Source organism: Monodelphis domestica, chromosome 1, assembly GCF_027887165.1.
Source record: "Monodelphis domestica isolate mMonDom1 chromosome 1, mMonDom1.pri, whole genome shotgun sequence".
In the NCBI taxonomy this organism is placed as follows: Eukaryota; Metazoa; Chordata; class Mammalia; order Didelphimorphia; family Didelphidae; genus Monodelphis; species Monodelphis domestica.
Genome location: NC_077227.1, coordinates 717,973,453 through 717,980,549, shown reverse-complemented (window position 1 = coordinate 717,980,549; position 7,097 = coordinate 717,973,453). Strand labels below are relative to the sequence as shown.

General features: G+C 42.3%; 1 protein-coding gene across 1 annotated transcript in view; it reads left to right on the top strand.

The window, feature by feature from the left end:
• The first annotated feature begins 6,516 nt into the window (after positions 1-6,516).
• The window catches only part of ADGRG1 (adhesion G protein-coupled receptor G1), a 92,579-nt gene continuing 91,998 nt past the window's right edge, over positions 6,517-7,097 (top strand). The window contains exon 1 of the mRNA XM_007477560.3: positions 6,517-6,674. The gene's annotated coding sequence lies outside the window, so the exon portion shown is untranslated. The remainder of the gene's footprint in view (positions 6,675-7,097) is intronic.

Genomic DNA, 7,097 nt, shown 5'->3' with positions numbered 1-7,097 from the left:
TAAGTGGCGGAGCATTGGGCACTGAGTTGGGATGATTTGAGTTCAGGTCCTGCTTTAGCCACTTACTAGCTATGTAGCCCTAAGCAAGTCATTCGACCTCTGCCTCAGTTTCCTCATTTGTAAAATGGGGGATCAGAATGGCATTTACCTCACTAGTGGTTGTATCAAGTAAGATAGGTTCAAAGTGCTTCATAAATGTCAGAGTACAATTATACTCATGTGTGTCTAAGTCGTCATGATCCTATTTCAGGTTTTCTTGGCAGAGATACTGGAGTGGTTTGCCATTTCCTTCTCCAGCTCATTTTCCAGATGAAGAAACTGAGGCCCAAAAGGTGCCCTGGGTGACAGAACTACTAAGTGTCTGAGACTAGATTTGAACTCGAGTCTTCCTGACTCTAGGCCAGGCACTCTATCCATTGTGCCACCTAGCTGCCCATGTAAATTCTAACTATTATTATTTGCTGTTAAAATGTTCCATGGTCATATTCATATTCATAATGAATCATCAATGAACCTCCACCAAGAACTTCAGATGTTAATGGTTCTGTTCTCAGTTGATCTTATACCTAATTTATCTTGGGAGGTAGCATGACTTAATGGATGGAGACTGGAGTTCAAGTCCTGCCTCTGACACATACTGACTGCGTGAGCTTGGGCAGGTAGCCCTAGGCAAGAGCTGAATAAATAGAGGGGACCCACAGAATAAAGAAAGCACAGGAAAGGTTCCTATTCCCTAAAACCATTTACCTTAATTTCTAGGCAGACCTTATTTCATAGGCTTTTTTAAAAACCCTTACTTTCTTTCAATTCTATAATTTCAATTCTAGAACAAAAGAGCAGAAAGGACTAAGCAATTGAGGTTAAGTGACTTGCCTAGGGTCACACAGCTAGGAAGTATCTGAGGTTAGATTTGAACCTAGGTCCTCCTGACTCACAGCCTAGCACTTGAGTGACCCAAGTGCTCCATCACAAATTCTTAACTAAGTTTATGTCCTGAACCTCTTGGGCAGTCTGATGAAGCCTATAAACCCCTTCTCAGAATCCTAGTTTTAAATGTACAAAATAAGATGCACAGGATTGCAAAGGAAATCAATTTTATCTAAATATATTTATCAAAATATTTGAAAAAAATAATCAAATGTAATGGGCTTCTCTACTAGCAGCAATGCAATGACCCAGGACAATTCTGAGGGACTTATGAGAAAGAGCACTATCCACATTCTGAGGAAGAACTGTGGGAGCGGAAACAAAGAACAAAAGCATTTGCTTGATCACGTGGGTCGATGGGGATCTGATTTGGGATGTAGACTCTAAACGATCACTCTAATAGCCAAATATTAATAATATGGAAATAGGTCTTGATCATGGAAAAACATTGGTGGGGGGGGGGAAGAACATGAATCATGTAACCATGGAAAATATTCTTAATTAATTAAATAAAAAATTTCAATTAAAAATAAAAAAATAAACCAATAGACATAAGTTTAAAAAGCCAGGGACTTCCTTGAAAACTTATCGTATGCATAGGATTAAAATCCAGGAAAACAGAGTTCAAATCCCAGTCCAACCACTTCCAATTTAAACTTGAGCGAATCATTCAACACTGAGAAACTCAGTTTTCTAATTTGTAAAATGGGAATAATGAGACTTTCAATTACTTATTTTTTTCATAGGGTTTGTTAGGTGGCTCCCAGTTCTCTATGGATGTCCTTCATGCCTGGAATGCTCTCCCTGTTCTTCTCAGATCACCAATCCCACTGGCTTTCTTTAAGTCCCAACTAAATTCCCATCTTCAACAGGGAGTCTTCCCCAACCCCTCATTTTCAGTGCCTTTTCTTTAAATTATTTCCCCTTTATTCTGTATATAGCCCACTTTGATTATATCTGTCTCCATGTTGTCTCCTCCATTAGATTATAAACTCCTGAGGACAGAGACTGTTCTTTGCCTCTTTTTCTATCTCTGGTGCTGGGTACAATGCCTGGCACATAGTAGGCTCTTAATACATGTTAATTGAATGAATGAATGAGAAGGCAGCTCAAATGAGATAATGTATAAAAACAGTTGCTTAGATAAATGGTAGCCAAATCATAGTTTATTTGGGATGATTGTATTTATAGCTGACTCTGATGGGAAATGTAGGAAGGGTAGAAACACATTCAAGAAAAGTGAACCCAAAGCTTGTGTCTAGAAGAAATCCAATGCCCAAGTAGAAGCCAGAAGTGGGACTAAGGGGGGTGATTGAGAGGCCCAGCTCACTCTTACAGGCAGTGATGGGAAAGATGTCAGGGACCAGTAGTAGAGACAGAGTAAGGCAGAAAAGGAGTCTCATCCAACCCCAGCCCAAGCAAGATCTAGACCCCATCCAACAGCAGTTCTTGGTCTCTGGCCTCACCAGCCCTGCAGGAAGGAACACTAAGGTTCTCTGGATGCCTAGTGTCTGCCAATAGTGGGGTCCAGAGGGTCGTACATGAAAAGGGAGTTGTGTGGGTTGGCATCTGGGGAATCATTGCTGTATCTGTCTGGTGGAGAGTTCAGAAATTCATTGGCAGAATTGATTACTTCTCACCCCTGGAATTGCCCTTCTTCATGTGACTGGCATCGTTGAGTTAATGGGTACTCAGAGACTTTGGGCTTGTGTCACACTCACTGGCTATGGTGGAAATCCCAGGGTATTTCAGATTGAGCCCTAAGTGGGTGGTTTGTAGATAGCCGGTGTGTCCACCAGTCACCTCTACTTCCCTGTATCTTTCAGGGTATCTCTGATACTTCCAGGGACTCGTATTTGCTTCCTCTCTCAACCTTTCCTTCCCCCCCAGTTACCTCCCCTCCAACAGTCCTCATGATACCATCAGCATCTCTCAAAACCACAACTACCCAACGGAAATAGATATTAACCAAGAAATTTAATCTTAGGGGCTGTTTAAAAAATAATGGGGCTGGGGCAGCTAGGTGACTCAGTGGATTTAGAGCCAGGCCTAGAGATAGTAGGTCCTGGGTTCAAATGTGAACTCGGACACTGGGCAAGTCACTTTACCTCAATTGCCTAGCCCGTACTGCTCTTCTGCCTTGGAACCAATACTTGGTATTGATCCCATGATGGAAGGTAATGGTTTAAAAAATAAAAATGGGGCTGCCTGATGTTGCTTTTTAACCCTTCCCCATAACCATCCTGGAATCTAGTTCTAACATAAAAGAGACATCAGCTTCATCTAAATGGGATTGCCCAGGGTGGTTGCTCCAGAAGGCAATGGCTCTAGAGTCAATAACTAGGTCCTGAGGCTCAACTCCCAACTCCCAATCCCCACCTCTTTCCAAGTTAAGCCTACCTTCTCAATAACAGGATGGAGTAGAAATGGCCCTGAATTTTGTCTTGGGTTTGAAACCTGATTCAGCTACTGAATCTGTGTGACCTTGAGCAAGTCATGGAACCACTTTGCATGTCCATTTCCTTCACATTCTAAAGACTGAGATTTGAGAGGCAATATGGTCTCTAGAACAGAGAGTACTGTACGTGGAGTTAAGAAGACTGAGGTTCTTATCCTGTTTCCTATACAGCCTTGGCTGTATGACCTTAGGCAAGTTAAATAATCCTAGATTTTAGAGTTGAAGGTCCCTCAAAGGCATCTAGTCCCCATTCACATCCTGAGCAAGTGGTCATCTGGTCCCCTTAAAGACCACCAAGCAGGTCCATAGGAATGTTGATTCAGATTTGGAAAGGACTTTGTTGTTGTTCAGATATTTCAGTCTTGTCCATCTCTTTGTGACCTCATTTGGAGTTTCCTTGGTGAAGATAATGGAATGGTTTGCCATTTCTTTCTCCAGCTTATTCTACAGATGAGGAAACGGAGGCCAAAGGATTAAGTGACTTGCCCAGGGTCAAACTGCTAGTAAGTGTCTGAGGACAGAGCTTCTTGACCTTAGTTCTGGCACTCTATCCATTGCACCACCTAGCTGCCCCAGGAAAGGACTTTAGGAGCCATTAAATCCAACACACCACATTTTGTAGTGAAGAAACTGAGGCAAATAAAATTTAAAGAACTTGCACAGTTACACAGCTAGTAAAAATCTGATGCAAGGATTTGAAATCAGATCTTGACTCCAAGGTCAGACTCCTATTCTTTCCATCTTGTTGCATCTACTTCCTACCTATAGAGGCCATTAAGTGGCATAATAGATAGAGCTCTGGGCCTAGAGGCAAGAAGAACTGAGTTCAAATCCATCCTCAGGTACTACTATGGAGCCCTGAGTAATTCACTTAAATTCCATATGCCTCAGTTTCTCCAACTGTAAAATAGAGATGAAAATAATAGCACTTACTTCCCAGGGTTGGCATGGAGATTAAATAGTGATGGAATACTATTATGCTTAAAGGAATGATGAACTGGAGGAATTCCATGTGAACTGGAACGATTTCCAGGAATTGATACAGAGTGAGAGAAGAAGAACCAGAAGAACCTTATAAACAGAGACAGATACACTGTTGTAAAATCAAATGTAATGAACTTCTCTATTAGTAGCAATGCAATGATCCAGGATAATTCTGAGGGACTTATGAGAAGGAACATTATCCACATCCAGAGAAAGAACTGTGGGAGGAGAAACACAGAAGAAAAACAACTGCTTGATCACATGGTTTGATGGGCATATGATTGGGAATGGAGACTCTAAACAATCGCCCTACTGCAAACATCAATAATATGGAAATGGGTCTTGATCAATGACATATGTAAAACCCAGTGGAATTGCTTGTTGGCTATGGGAGGGGGTGGGAGGAGGGGAGAACATGAATCTTGTATCCATGGGAAATTATTCTAAATTAACTAAACTAAAATTTAAAAAAAAAAAAAAACTTTGTTTCCTTTCTTCTGAAAGCAATTACTGAGCTAGCACAAATTGTTAAGAAGTTGTGTTTTCCCCCCTGACATCAAATCTACAGTTGTCCCTTCTCAACTTCTACCCCTCTCCTGACTCTGCCTTCTGGGGACAAAGAGCAAATCTCTTTCTTCTTCCAAGAAATGGCCTTTGCAGTGCTTGACAGCATTTATCCGGCTCCCCCTTAGTCTTTCCTTCTCCAAGCTAATCATCCCCAGGTCTTTGATTCTCTTTTGCCCTGGCTTCAAGGTCCTTCACTGCCCCGATTACCCTTCTGGTTACTCTGTCAATGACCTTAAACAGAGGCCCCTCCAACTCCAGAAGTAGGTATAATACCCAAGAGCTACTTTAGCCAGGGTGGGGTACAAGAGGCTTCCTGGAAGCCCCACCTTTCTTAATGCAGCCAAAAATGGCCACAAAACACCATTAACTAACATTGACTTTACTATCCACTAAAAACCCCAAATCATTTTCACTTAACCTCTGAACTTCGGTCTGCCCATCTGTAATATGGGAATAATAATATTGATGGTACCTACCTCCCAGAAGTGTCCTGGAAAGAAAATAAAATGATGGCTGTCAAAGGTTTTGTCGACCTTAAAGTAAAAACATCAATGATGAAGATGATGAGGATGATACATCCATCAATTAATAGTTGTGGATGGAGCTCTGGACCTGGAGTCCAGGAAGAAGAGTTCAAATCCTGCCTCTGACACCCATTTCTCTGTGTGCCACTGGCCAGGCTACTTAACTTCTCTTAGCCTCAGCTGTAAAATGGGGTGTCAGTAGCACCTCTCTCCCAGGACTGTTGTGAGGATCAAATGAGAGAAAAAAAATTTAAAACAGTATATAAATGCTAATTATTATTATTGCTAACAAGCATTTGCTACTAAATATTTAGCATTTGCTAATAATTTAAATGCTAGCAAATAATTTGCAAATTCTCAAATAAGTTTATTTAAATAAGATTTAAATAAAATTTAAATATTAGCAAATAATTTAAATTTTGAAATCAAATTAGTATTTTACTAAATACTTTAAATATTAGCATTTGCTAATAGTAATAATAATAGCTGCTAACAAACACCTTGCTAGGTGCCAGCCGTACAAGAATTTAAAAGATTCCTTCTTTCAAAGGGTTGACTTTCTAACTGGAGAGATTATAAATGCAAATCTGCAAAGACTACATAGAAAAGAATGAGTGAAAAAGCATTGGGAAGGGCTTACTCCCTTTGCAAGTTCTGTGTGCATTTGCTCTCCCCCATCTCACCCCCTTAGACTTCAAGTTCAAGGGCAGGGCGTCTTTCACCACACCCTGCTGGGCTCTGGACCTGCTGGGTACTGGCTGGACCATCCCTTGTTGATGTATTTCTCTGCCAGGCTCAGATTTCAGGTTAGGGCTTAACTCTCCTGCAGCATTGATTGGAGCCTACAAATCCATTGCCGTTTTCAGCATCTGCCCTGGCTGTGGGGACAGTCTGACCATTCCCTCCCACTGCAGCAGCTGGTGGACTGGGCGGGAGAGTTGGGTTTCCGGCTGGCACCTGCCCCACCCCCACCAATTAGAGCCTGCGGGCACAGGTGGGCAAGGGCATGCTGAGCTGGAATAGGGGCCAGAAAGGGTGGAGCCTCACCTAGGGCCCTCCTCCACCTGAGACAAGCCCACACTGGACGGTTGTGATCCAGACACAGCTGCTGGAGAAAGAGATCTTGGAAGAGGAGGAAAAGGAGGAAGAGGAGGAGGAGGAGGAGGCAGAGGAGGTGGTGCTAGGGGTGTCCTTTGGAGCAGCAGACCTTTGAGGTAAAATATGAAAACTGTTTGGTGTGGGGAAGCAGGGTAAAGGGTCATAATGGAGTGGAATGGTAATCTGGGCATTTTATTCTCCTCAATCCAGGGAGATTTCAGAAGCCTAAACTAGTTAGCACATATGGGAACCCAGGATTTAAATCTAGAAGGAAGCTTGGGAATGATCTGATCCAAGTTTCTCATTTTACAGATGAATAAACTGAGGCCCAGGAAGAAGGCTCATAAACTTATCATTGGAAGGGACCTTCGAGGTATAATCCCTTATAGAGAAGGGAATTGAGGCTCAGAGAGAGAGAGACAAATCGAAAGACAGAGAGAGAAGAGAGAGTAGAGACACAGAGGGAGGGAGAGAGGGGGAGAGAGGGGGAGAGAGAGAGAGAGAGAGAGAGAGAGAGAGAGAGAGAGAGAGAGAGAGAG